This window comes from Cryptomeria japonica, chromosome 4 (assembly GCF_030272615.1).
Source record: "Cryptomeria japonica chromosome 4, Sugi_1.0, whole genome shotgun sequence".
In the NCBI taxonomy this organism is placed as follows: domain Eukaryota; kingdom Viridiplantae; phylum Streptophyta; class Pinopsida; order Cupressales; family Cupressaceae; genus Cryptomeria; species Cryptomeria japonica.
This window is the reverse complement of record NC_081408.1, coordinates 769,287,474-769,302,401: the sequence shown is the minus strand read 5'-3', so window position 1 is coordinate 769,302,401 and position 14,928 is coordinate 769,287,474.

The following is a 14,928-nucleotide window of genomic DNA, read 5'->3' as shown; positions in this document are numbered from 1 at the left end:
TTGTTATTGTTGTTGCGATAGTTGATATTGTGGCTAGGGTTTAAGGTGGTTGAGGAGTTGGAGAGATTATGAATGTGTAGAAGACTGAAGTAATGCTATAGTGCATTAAGAATGAGCTATCAAGGATCTAACCGAGTAGTCTGTGCTATTAGCTAGATCAAACACTTGTTGATTACTCACATCTTTGACAAGTCTGTAGCCCTTAACCGGGTAGGCCCAAAAGCCTCTTGTAAATCCTCTAACAAGGTGGTTCACATCTATGGATCTAAAATCCTTGAGCAAGGTAGTCTTTAATTGGACTTGTCTCCTAACGGAGATTGAGATTCCTAACAGGATTTGTTCTGGTAAAGAACATTATAAGACCTTAACTGGTCTGACCTTAACTGGTCTGGTTCCTATTCTGTAGATAGTGACTTGTGAGTTCCATCTCACCATGGTTTTCCCCATTTGGGTTTCCACGTCAAAATATCTTGTGTTATGGTGTTTGTGCTGCTATGGATGAATGCATTATTAGTTATTTGGTTTGCATGTTTGTTAACCGGTTTGTCTGTTAAGTTGTTTTACTGGTTTATTGCTAGTCTTTCAAGGTGTTTAAGTGCAAATATTTTTGGCATACTAATTCACCCCCCTCTTAGTATTCATCAACACATACACACATACACACATAACACACGTACACACACATATGTTTCATACATACATACATACAGACATACACACACACACATACACACATACAAACACACATATGTACACACATACATATACATACTAATGCAACCATAACTGGTGAATCCTCAAAAGAGAACTGATCAACTTATGTAGCAAGAGTAACACAACAAAAACAACAATAAAATATAGAAAGAATACATAAATAGATCATATTATTATCTTAGAATCTCTGGCAACCAACCGATTATCATCATACATTCATAATTGAACATCTAATAAACAACCAGTTACATGCAGGCTAACATGCTAGAATACAACCCTACCGAAACTCTCAGAGTCATCTGGATGGCTAATCATGAATCTCCAATTATATCCTCCACTGTCCTACAAATTATCACATAAAACCATATATATACCCTCCGAAACATATCCAGGTCTCCCACAAAATATTACATTCACCAATGTAGGAAAATGAAACATGTAAATAGGTCGACCCTAAGAATGAAAGAAATTCCTCTAGAAAATAACAACCAAGAAGTGCGGATCAACAAAAAGGTCAACCACATGCCAAAGAACATTGGATAAGACCTTAAATAGATCCACACACCAAGAAACTGCTCCGGACATGAAGGAAAAACCAACTGGTAAGCTCAAGAACTATCCCGGAACCTAGAAACAATCAAATTGAGAGCGATAACTAGCCGGAAAAGAATCCAAATGGATTGAAAATTTGGAATTGAGCACATGAACCAGCCTAGAAACCAAAAATAGGATTTGCAATGAAAAGAAAGCAACTTCCGACACCTACTAGTATGAACATAGAAAACTGCACATAGAACTGAACAAGAACCAAAATGAAAGGAAATATTTTTGGTTGATGCAAGATTGCTCATAGACCAAGGATGATCTTGCATCAGACACCCCAGGTAGAAAGAGATGTTCCATGAGAGGCAACTCATGAACATCAAAAAGGTTTTAGGATAAAGACTTCGTGCTCATTTCTGATCCAAACATCTTCCTTATCTGCAAACCTCCTCCTTAACTCCTCTGGAACCTCAATCAGATTCTCTAACTCCTGACTCTCTTAATTTCTCTTCCTTTGCTTTAGATCTGCACATTGTCTCTTCTTACTACTTTCTTTCTTCTATAACTCTGATTTATTTCTGCCACAAGACTTCATCTGGTGTGTCACCATAAGATTTCTTTCATTCGGTGTGTCAGCATAAGATTTCTTTCATCCGGTTCCACCTATCCATTAGGATTATCTATCAGATCCTTTTGCAAACTCATGCCACCTTTCGGTATAACCTTTGCAACCGGTTTCTCAGTACTGCAACTTTTCTCAAGACCCAGATTCTTCACCTCCTTCTCTTTCTCCTTCAAAGAAGTCAATGTAAAATTTTTCCCATCCTTCTCAATAGTGATTAGGTTTCTTCTATAGTCATAAATAGATTTTCTATCAAATTGCCAAGGTCTTCCCAACAAGACATGACAAGCACTCATCCCTAAAAGGTCTAATATTAAAATTCACCAAATACTGCTCCTTTACTTCTAACTTTTGATCATCTTGTAACCAACTTACCTTATAAGGACAAGGATGCTCAATCCTTTTAAATCCAAGATTCACTACCATCTCCTCAGATACCAAATTATCAGGACTTCCACTATCCACAATAACCTTTCAACACTTGCCACGTGATTTGCACACAGTCTGAAAAAGACTCTTTCTCTGAGTAGGTCTGGTATCTTCACTGCTTTGCTCCATCATGACTATTCTGAACATAAGGGATTCTCCTTGCTTCGGTGCACAGTCAGTTCTAGTAACTTCTCCTTCTAGTTCCTCATTTGCCACACTTCTTGCCATTCCTTGCTTAAATTCATAAAATCTATGTCCGGTTTCTCCACATTTGAAACATTTGCCAGGAAATTCCCTGTTGGTACTACCACTGCCTTTCCTTTATGTCTTCTATTTTGGTTCTTTATTCCACTTAGGTTTTTCTTCTTCCACATTTTGCTTCTCTATACTCATCTCCCCCTTTAATCTCTCCTTCCCTCTAAGGTTATTTAGTTGTCTTCTTCTCACCTTCTTCTCAGCCTTCAAAGCATACTAGTAAGCTTCTTCAACTGTGGAAACCCTCAACATACTCATCTCATCTGGAATGTTAAATGCAAGTTCATTTATGTACCTCACCACCTTTTCTCTATCCATCTCTCTATGTCTAGATCTGATCACCACCTTGTAGAACTCCTCGGTATACTCTTTCACAATCATGTTTCTCTATTTTAGGTTTTGCAAGTTCTTGAACAATTCCAACTCATAGGCTCCTAGTATGAACTTGGCCTTCAATCTTGCAACTACGGGGTGATCTTCATTTCACCATTCTCCACTCTATCTCTCTACAATTCTTTCCACCATAAGGCATCATGCCCTTTTAACTTAGTCTGTGCCAACTGGACTCTCTGTGGGTCCTTGACATCCACAAACTCAAAGTAATCCTCTAACTCTTTGATCCAGTCAATCAGATCCTTTGGGTTTAGTGTTCCATAAAACCTCCACTTTATGAACTTTACTCGCTTGTGCCACTACTCTCAGAAATCTTTCCTCTCTTCCATCTTCCAACCCTTTAGCCTCTTCTGCCTCAAGATCTTCACCGAATTCTTCATACTAATCCTCAGACTCCAGATTCCTCCGTAAACTAGCAAATGCATTTGAGATCTCATTCCTCATCTCATTCCTGAATTCCTCCATCATCTGCTCTACCCTCTGGGGGTTCATCCTTCTAGGCGACATCTCCTCCTCTGCCTCAATGAACTACCTCAACTCGACGATCTGACTACCAGTTTCAATTGCCTCTCACTTGGTGATCTAATGAAGACACACTCAACTTTCCTCTAATGGGTGATCTATGCACCCAAAGGAATGCCTCAAGATTTGCAAATAATTATTTCACCAACTGGTTCATAACTAGCTCATCCTTCTAGGCGTCATCTCCTCCTTTGCTCCAGTGAACTACCTCAGCTCGGTGATTTGACTACCACTTTTGATCGCCTCAGATTTGATGATATATCAAACATGCATGCAGCCTGCCTCTAATTGGTGATTTGTCCACCCAAAGGAATGCCTCAAGGTTCGCAACCAGCTCTGATACCAATTGATGCAGCCATATTCGATGAATCCTCAAAAGAAAACTGACCGGCTTATGCAGCAAGAGTAACACAACGAAAACAATAATAAAACATAGAAAGATTATAGAAACAAATTATATTATTGTCTTAGAATCTCTGACAACCAACCAGTTATCATCATACATTCATAAATGAACATCTGGTAAACAACCAGTTACATGCAGGCTAACATGCCAGATTACAACCCTACCAGAATTCTCACAGTCATCCAGATCGCTAATCATGAATCTCCAATTATATCCTCCACTGTACTACAAATGATCACATAAAACCATATATATACCCTCTGGAACATATACGGATCAGCCACAAAAGATTACATTCACCAATGCAGGAAAATGAAACGTGTAAATAGGTAGGCCCTAAGAATGAAAGAAATTCCTTCAAAAAATAACAACAAAGAATTGCAGATCAAGAAGAAGGTTGGCCACATGCCAAAAAACATCAGACAAGACCCCAAATAGATCCACATGCCAAGAAACCGCTCCAGAAATGAAGGAAAAACCAACTGATAAGCTCAAGAACTATCCCAGAACCCATAAACAATCAAGCTAGAAGCGATAACTGGCCGAAAAAGAATCCAAATGGACTAAAAATATGGAATCAAGCACATGAACTAGCCTGGAAATTGAAAATAGGATTTGCAATGAAAAGAAAGCAACTACCGGAACCTATCGACAGGAACACATAAAACTACACATAGAACTGAACAAGAACCAAAATGAAAAGAAATTTTTTTGGTTGATGCAAGATTGCTCATAGACCAAGGATGCTTCTACATCACATACATACATATACATACAAACACACATACACACATGTACACATATACACATACACACACACACACACACACATACACACACACACACATACACATACACACATACATGTACACATACATGTACACATACACACACATATACATATACACAATACACATACACATACACATACACATACACACACATGTGCATACTCACACATGCACATAGATACACACACATACACACATACAAATACACATATGTACACACATACATATACATACACACACACACATACATACACACACACACACACATACATACACACACACATAGATAAACATACACACATACATACACATGCACACACATACACATACATATATACATTGCTTAGACACACATGCATACATGACATACATACATACATACACAACACACACACATACATACACATATACATACACATACACACATACACACACATGTAGATAGACATACATGATACATACATACATACACATACACATACACATACACATACACATACACATACACATACACATACGTGTTAGATAGATCTGATACCTGGAGTAAACTGAGAGGGGGGTGGGGTGGGGTGAACCAGTTCACTATCAGAAATCAGAACTAATGCATATCAAAACCATTAAATTGGAGCTCAAAGAGACCAACACAATGAAGAATAGAACATGAAAGCACAGTACACACAACACCAATATTTTGACATGAAAAACTTGGTAAAGGGAAAAACTACGGTGGGAAACCCTACCCACAATCAGATAATTCTTTTGCAATAGTATGTAAAATTATAATGGGGATTGCACTTGCAATTAGGCCAACCGCCTAGAGCTCACTACTCATCACAAAAATAAGTCTCACTGAATTACAAAAACATCGGACTACAATCCAAAAAGAATGAACTATGAAAGTAGCATCTCCTAATGCTTGATATAGTTCCGGTTAAGCACAGATGTTTGCCCTACAATACAAAAACCTTCACCAAATGATATATCACTTGTTCGCATATAAACCTTCCTTTGATAATGCAGACATAACCATCCATGTCCAAATTACATGAATAAGTCACCTATAAATACATATCATCAACCTTATTGACAAGGTTGGATAAACCCTAAACCCATAAATCCATAATAACAAAAATTACATTACACGGTATCACCGAACCAATATTATGATTTAAATTACATAACATGGACCTAAATTAAGTAACCAAACAATTCCACCCATTGAAAATTCTGCTAAGACCAAAATCCAACATGCTTCACCAACTAGTTGAAACCCTTACTGAAGTAACATAGAAAGTCTAACCGGATCCAAATAGGACTACCATAACAACACGACAGCCAATGCAAAGTCACCAAAGACTCAAAATATGATCAAGAAGCACCTTCAGCATGATTGAAACTGATTCTATAAGCTAGACCAAAATCATCTGACCAAAACACCAAATATCTCTTACCGATAAAGCTAACCGATACCGAGAAATACCAGCTGGGAACATAAGCGATAGTTACCGGAGCACCAAAACATGAACCAATAGAATATGGAAAATAAATAACCATCCAGAGTAAGCATCCAAAACCGATTTCAGAGATCTGATCATACCAGATAAGAATCATAGCCAAAACCAAGATGATCACCAAGACTAATCGAGATAGGTCCAACCAGGATAGCCTCCAACCGGGATACAGTGTTGACATCAATGACAACACTTAGCTAAATCCAATATATTGCTAATAATACATACACACACCTATAGATATGATTCATACATACATACATACATACATACACGTACACACACATACATATATACATAAAAACATATACACAATTTTTTTTGTAGCCAATTAGATCAAACATCACAAAAAAGAAGACACAATGGTTGTTACAACTAGTGATAGTCCAAAAATCAATGTCAATGTGTATATGTTTATAGGCCAACTTCAACCCAATTTCCACAGGTCTAAACACAATCGAAAACACATCACTGACTTTCTTATCCTAAGGTCAATGTTCTCATGGTGGTAATTGATAATATGATGAAGCAATAAGGATCCGATCAACTACTGAGAGGGGGGGGGTGAATTAGTACATAGAAAACAAACTAAAATTTCAACAAACTTAATCCCAACTCAAAAACAACTTGCTAAACTAACTGGTTTAGACAGTGTAACAAAAACTGCAACTGCACTATCAAACTTTACCAGTTGATCAAAACATCAATGATAGAGTGTAATGGATCTGATACTCATAAACCATTTAACCAAAACATTAAACCACTTCACTAACATCAGTAATAGCTCATTTCAGATCACTTTCGGTCATCTAAACATATCTAAGTGAATTTACTAGTTAACATATCAACCATATCAAAATCACATCCACAAAATCATTCACCACTTGACACAATGATTTTTCACATGGAAACCCAAATGGGAAAAACCATGGTGGGGATGAATATCCACAGGTATTCTGAAATCTTCTGAAGTTTGCCCTATTAGGAGCCAAGCCTTGTTAGAAGCTTATACAATAATGTCCTGTTAAGAACATATTCGGTTAGGGACCACCCAGTTAAGGGATTGACTACAATCCCTGTTAAAGGCAACCTTGGTGGAGGATTTCAAATCCATGCTAATGGATCACCTCGTTAGAGGATTTAAACAAGAAGCTTGTTAAAGCTTACCTGGTTAAGGGATTTAACTGTTGAAATGGTTAGAGAACAACAGGTTCTTTGCTGATCTGGAAATAACACTATCTTTCTTAGTTAGATCCTTTTCTGCTCCTATCTGCCTTTACAACATTCTACATACACTCCTTCTAGTTTGACAACAATCACACTACCACACTTAACCAAATTTGCCAATACAATTACAAACAACTCATCGACCTTAAATACAAATACAATAGGTCGGTAACACATCACAAAACCTACAAATCTCATAGAGATTACAAATATATCAATTCAATCATAGTCGTTGGATTACATAACAATCAACTACACATTGTTCAAGACAACTTCAACTACTCCTAGATCACCGCACATTGGATCCTATATCTCATCATGCATTCTTCACTTCATGCTATGCATTTTCTCATTCCCAAGATAAACGGTTATCTTCACACGCCAAAATCACTTTGAAACTCATCGCGTGCATCATGCTTACGTGGCATCTCCATCCTCGATCACCATTTGATCATAGATCAACACAACCGATTCACCAAGATTCATCAGTTAGGGTTTTGCATATCATGGGTTAGGGTTACCGGTTGATATCTGCTTTAATAACAATACTGGTTTCCTTCACTGCTTTACCAATACTGGTTGCTTAACAACATCACTACCAGTTTGCAATACAACTTCAATACTAGTTACAATTGACATCAATGACAATACTATACCTCATCAATGCAATCTTCATGCAATGCCAACAATGGTCAATATTCTCATGGTGGTAACTTTAGCCCACAACTTGGAATCTTCGTTTGCTCAAGTGTAGGGATACCTTGAGGGATGTATTCACTAATTTTGTGTTTTTTTGTGAGAGGATATCTAGGGGCCTCTAGGACTAAAAGGATGACCCAATCACCCTCTCCTCAGAAAGCTACAAGTAGCTTATGCTAAGCCAAGGATTTATGCCTCATCTCACATGAGCCTTATGGTGAGTATCTTTGGGGGAAACCAACTATCCCCTTGCACTGAAATTATTGTGATGTTCAGTCAAAAAAGGGTGGCCCACTACTCTAAGGTGTCTAATGGGGGAACTTCAATGGTCCTTGGTGCCTATCAATGCAGTGGTGATCAACTTAATAATCTATCCCAGTTCTCATAAGAGGATTTTTACACATCTCACACAAGTGTGGATACTGAGGGAAACTATTGGATAGGCCAACTTCACCAAGTCGTCATAGCTTTCGCCTAACATATTAATTTATATAGCGGCCTAAAGAAGTACCACTTGGGTCGTTCCCCTCTCACCCAACCTTATGGGCTTCTCAGGAGGGTATGTCCTTCTACCTAAAAAGAAGATGATAGCAATTTCTCTTACACCCAACATCCAAAGGAATACGAGGAGAGCTCAAATACTTTTGTTATCATCTTTAGGATTCTATCTGAACACTAAGCATGTCAAAGGCACAAGACACTTCAAGAAAGTTACTTAACCCCAAAATGAAATAAAGATGTGAACCTAATTAAACTAGAAAGGAAAAGACAAACAAACATGTAGACAAATTTTATAATTTTTTAGCATTATTTAAGAGAAAATATGGATAAAAACCCAATGTTGTGTCACTTTTATCCAATTTAATATTTTTACATCCAATTACATGCATAATATAAATATTAAAATATTATTTATATTAATAAATTAAAATTAACATAAAAAGATATTAAATTGAATAAAAGCTACCTTTTAAAAGTTGTCCACAAAAATACGTTTAAATGACCTTCAAATTAACCTTGTTAACCTAGTTGATTGACTTTTTGAGAAAGACAAAAAAAATACAAAAATAAAATGACACTTTGTCCCTTGGTCGACTGGGGTAACTAAGTCGGTGCAAATTAGCAATCCAACCGAACTAAGGCATTTTGGTTAGACTGAGTTCGACTAGACTTAGTTCAGCCGAACTAGCCGACGTGACACAAAAAAGTCCAAAAACTCTACATTTCACAAAATTTTAACTTCTACCCTATTTTTTTTTAGGCATTTTCTTTTACAAAAATCGAAAAATATCCTTTTGTAGAGCTCGAAGTCACGAATCTGATCATATAATTTTTTTAGTATTTTGATTTTTTATAATACTTTTTATTAATTAAACATTGTGAGTAGGTTTTTAAAGTTAAAAAAGAAGCTAATTAGAAATTAAAAAAATATATTTTCACTAGATGAGAGGATCGTCTCCAAATGGGTATAATTGCTTTTTTGATAATGATAAATTTAGTAGTCAAAAGGTGACGTCGAATGAAAACGGCCAAATTTAGCTATGTTGGACTTCAAAATATTATTACGAGAGAAATATACAAAATTTAATTTTTTTTAACATTGCATATATATTTTCTCTATTTGGAAAATGAAAATTAGAAAAAATAAGTTTTTTTTCAGTTTTTTTGGTGACGCCGACTAGAACCCCTGACTTTTAGCATTTTTCAGCAATAAAAAATCTGTCTTTGAATTTATTAAAAAAATGTCAATTTTTTTTTTAAATTTAAAAAATAATAGACAAATTTGATTAATATTTCTACATTTGATCATTTTACATCATTTTGAAATGTCACTTTTATGCGGTCTAAGTTAAACAATTTTGGTTGTGTTGGCCACTTCCCTTATAAAAGTGTGACACAACATTGTGCTTTTATCCACAAGTGTCATGAAGGGAAAAATGTTGGTGTAATTATTTATTCATATAGGATATAATTACACTTTACTTAAGTTTACTTAGGTACATGCACCACATTGTAATTTGCATATGAGACACTTTGGGAGATGTGCATACATTGGGAGTGTGTATGTAGGAGAATTTCCACCTTTTATGGTGTGATCTTGTTGTTACATTCCACCTTTGGTGAGTGATCTGCCTCTTGTGGAATATTTTATTATTTCTCTTACCTACTCCTACCTACCCTTGCATCTCATTGAGCCACATGTCATCATTGTGTGCTCTCTTGTATCTTAGCCTTGCCTTTATAAACAAACTCATCTACATTGTATGTAACTTTTAATGATCCAATTGATGTCATTTTTCTCTTGATTAGAATACAGTTTATTCTTATCAAATATTTAGTCTCTCTTTTGTGCTATTCAATGTGCTCTTGATCTTGGCTATTTTCAACAAATTATTACATGGTATCAGAGCCATTGGGGCTTCATTGAGTAGCCTTTTTGGAGAGCTTTTAGAGCATTGATTTTTTTTTCTCTATGAAGCTGCACATTTTGAGGGCATCCTATGGTGATTTTGACCTCACCATTGCATCTAGGAGACCATTTCCATGAATTTTGACTACAAATTTGCCTATGATTAGGTAAAGTTGTTTTTGTATCAATTTTTTTTTAGTTGGAGGGCCGTTAGCCCCCTTCCCGACAATAGCTTGCAGAAATTACTTTCTGTTTATTTTATTTTTTAGAAAATTTTCGCAGATCTAGACATAATATCCCTGCATATTATTGTTTTTGTAAACCAAATATATTGTATTGGACACACTTTGTCTTGGGTTTGTGTGATATTTCTTGTGCAAAATCACTAGATCTAGCTTGTTAACAAGGCATACTCATTAAATCATGGTGATTTGGTCATATACTTTCATCATGGTTGGTGATCCTTCATGTGTGACTTATTATTGGCCAATTTGTAGATTGTGCTCCTGACCTTATTGTTGGTCTTTGCTCATCAACAAAAGGACCATTGTTTTTTTGGTTCATGGAGATTTGTCCCGATCCATCATATATTCTGGTGATTGGTTATATGTTTGGCAGATCCGCGATAAGTGTCTATTTTTTCCAGATGGTTGGAGCATATTTTAAGTGGATGCTTTATTTAGTGTTCTATAATATGCTTTATTGACTTCAACCATTGTGCCTAGGCAGTGCATTAAGTACGAGTTTTGTCACAACAAGCATTGTCTTCTATTATGTTTTTGGATTGGCATACAACCTCTCCACTTTCAAACAACTAGTGGAATTTGTTGTTCTTGGAGGCATCTTGTGCTCTTTCATTTACTTTTCCTTGGCATCGACTTTATGATTTGGCAGAGTTCTTTATAAGTGCTCATGCAAATCCAACATAATTTTTTTTACTAAAAAAAAGGGCGAAGTCAAAGATTATGTAAGGCACAAATTTTTGGTCCACATACCATAATATTACAGATTTTTATGGAGTATGGGGTGTGGGTGAGGCCCATGTGGCCACCACATATTCTCTTTTTAATTTTTTTTTCTAAAATTTTATTTAGAAAATGAAATTTTTGCAATATAAAAAGATTTTCTATTAGCACACAAAAATATGCTATAGATTAGAGAATATTCTTTTCTAACATCAGCATATGCAATAAAATTTTGACCCCCTCTCATTGAGATTTTTAGTTTGATAGGTGAACTTCAAATGACAATATCTCAAGCTCAGGACCTCCTTTTTCAGTGCAATTTTTTTTTGATTTGGGCTAATTTTTCATGCTCTTTGTAGTGGTGTTGGATTTTTCTGATTTTGATGGATAATTTTTTCCCAATTTTTAGTTTTTCATGACTATACCTATCCAATCCTCAATTTTTCAACTTCAGAGGCTTCGTTCGGGCTCATACGACCTCCTTTTTACGTGCCATTTTTTTGAAAGTGCATAATTTTTTGTCTACTTTCATAATCTGCCATCAGTTTGCAGTGATTTTGAGTACAATTTTTACTTTCAATATTTGGTCTTTTTTGGCCTATTTGGTACTTGTATTTTGCTTGGATCTCAATTTAGATCACTTGTAGTATTTTTTGGGGTCTCTTATATTCTATTTGAGGTAGTTGTAAAGTTGAAATCAAAAGTCCACTTTGCCTTTCTTTGCAAGTGGCATATTGTGCACACACTAAGTATAAAGTGCCAAATCATCATTTTGGGGAGGGGGGTTTCTTGATTGAGTAATTTGGGGGGGGGGGTGTCTTGTGTGATTGTGCCTCTCTCTTCTAAGTGTTCTTTCACTTTATTGTTGTTCAATTCAACAATAGGAATAATAAATATAGTTAAAGTCTCAACCTGAAGTTTGGACATTCACTCTGTGAAGTTACTATCTCCATAGCTAGAGTTCATTTGATTGTCAACCCAGGGGCATAATACTTGAAATGGGTTTGCACTATATATGCACTAAATTCCTATGATAACTACCCTACATTACTGCAGCAACTAAAATCTTATTCGGGAAAAGTAAGCAAGAATTAAAACAACTGAATGGCTATAGGAAAAACTCTGCATTAACATAAATTTCACTCAAGAAATACTAACTAAGTCCAAAGATACCAAACAAGAATTACTCTATTTGCTTTGGCTGTAGGAACAATCAATACAAGGATGTCTACTGCAGCGAAAGAAGAAAACTAAATTTAACAAAGGCAGATGAACACTCACCAAGTGGGCCCCCTTGGATGAGTGCTTCCATGCTTCCAAAATAACTCTAAGTGCTCAAAATAATATATCTTTATTCATTGTTTCTCAAAGGTTGATACATTATTCAGAATCAAAAGAAACTCAAAACACTGTGCAATTTTATTTCTAAATCTTCTGCTCTTTCCTTCTAGCCTCATAAAAGAGACAAAGACACTTATTTAAAAGAAAATAATAACTTCCTACAATTAAGATCACGCCGATGAGAAGAGGCGGATAACATTCATGAAGGAGAACAGTCGGAGTCAAGCCACTAAAAACATGGATCTAAACCAAACCACACCCAAAACACAGCGTGGTGGTATTTACAAGATTGACACCCACTAGAGTCAGACATCAATGAGTCTTGTGCGCCTACTTCTCCTCTGTCGTTCCTTACGCTCATCATCTTCTTCGCTGATTTGAACTTTTACTCACCTCCTTGAATATCTCAAACTACAATTGGCGTGATAGGAGAACCTTCTCCGCAACATCTCATTTATTCCTACAATTCAAAAGAAATAACATACAAGAATACACATATCTATTTTAATTAATCAAAACATCTATTAATTTCACACATGATATAGCCTATGACAATCTGTATGGCAACAGGGATAAATCACATGGCTGAAGAGATAAATCACGTGTCTACAAGAATAACTGACAAAGACAAAATATGATTTAATGGGTTCAGTTAACATCTGAAATGCATATAGTCAAAATTTAATACATAATTACCATCCCATCATATAAATCAAAACATGACAAAAAATTATGAGTTCTAGGAATAAAAAGAGCTAATATCTCAGTTCATCATGCCCCCCAACTTAATGTTTTGTTGATCCTCTAGCAAGAGCAAAGTTTCTGATTCGGGCACTAACTCTTATGTCACTAATAGTTTCTTGACCTGTCCCTCCTGAAGCCAAATTCCAATAAAATCCCTTCATCTTTTCTAGTCTAAACCATCTGGATTCTTCTGTACCTACCTCATAGGGTTTGTCTGTAATCCTGCATCCCAACAATGGCCACATGAGGATAGGGGGCTGAAAGATCAAGGGTAGCCAGTTATTGTTTTTCATCCTACCCAAATGGATGTATTTAGGGGCTCTTTGTATAGCTACATGAAAATTTGGTAGTGAATGAGGTTCACCCTATTTCAATTCCTCTGGAAAGTTATTCCAACGTTGAGTCAGGCAGTCAATTGCAGTTGCACTTTCATTCTCAATAAAGTGTTCATATGCTTGAAATATTTCTTCCCTCATTGGCAATACCCGACCCCTTACATCTGGCCTTGCTAATGGCTTCTGCCAATCATAACAAAGAACCCTTGGGTCTTTTGCTTTAGTCCTAAGTGACAATGGACAATCAAATTCAATATTCTTATATGTTTTGGCCTAAGTTCCCATGCTAATTTCATTTTGAACCCATGACATTAATGCTTTTATGTGGATATCACCGATGTATAGCAAGGGATTCCACTCATTGTCAGAAGTCACAACATAGTTATGCAAGTAGAATTCACACAATAAATTTTTAACAGCTGTTCGAGAGGTCTGATAAGAATCATAAAATTATTTAGGGGTGTCTAAAGAAGGGCTAAGGTCTCTAATAATGCGGTTTAGCTTAAAATTTAAATATCGCTCCTTTAGATGCAAAGTATAAAATCTTGGCGGAGCCCTACATTGTATTAATTCAGAGACCATACTAGTAATTGTATCAATCTTAGCTTCTAATTCTTCAATTTTATCATCCATCCTTTCAATTTCCGTCTGTTGCTTATCAATAATTCCCTGTAACCTAGCCCTCTCTATCTCCCACTGCCTATAAAATGTTAATGCAATAGATAAACTAGTGAGAGATGATGGAGGTCTGATAGTTGTTACCTTAGGGCATGAAATTTCTTCAATAGGTTCTTCAAATTGTTCTGCCACATATGCCAGACTTGAAAGTCTGTCAACACCATGTTCCTCTTGGATTTTAACCTCTGTTGGACTCCCACGTTCCTCTTCTGATGTTTCAACTGAAATAACCTCCATTGCATCACCTGTTGGATGAACTTTCTGTGTACTACTCCGAGTCCTTCTTGCATATACCTTTGGAGTTGCTGCAGGAATGGTTTCTACTAGAGGCTTTGCTGCAGGA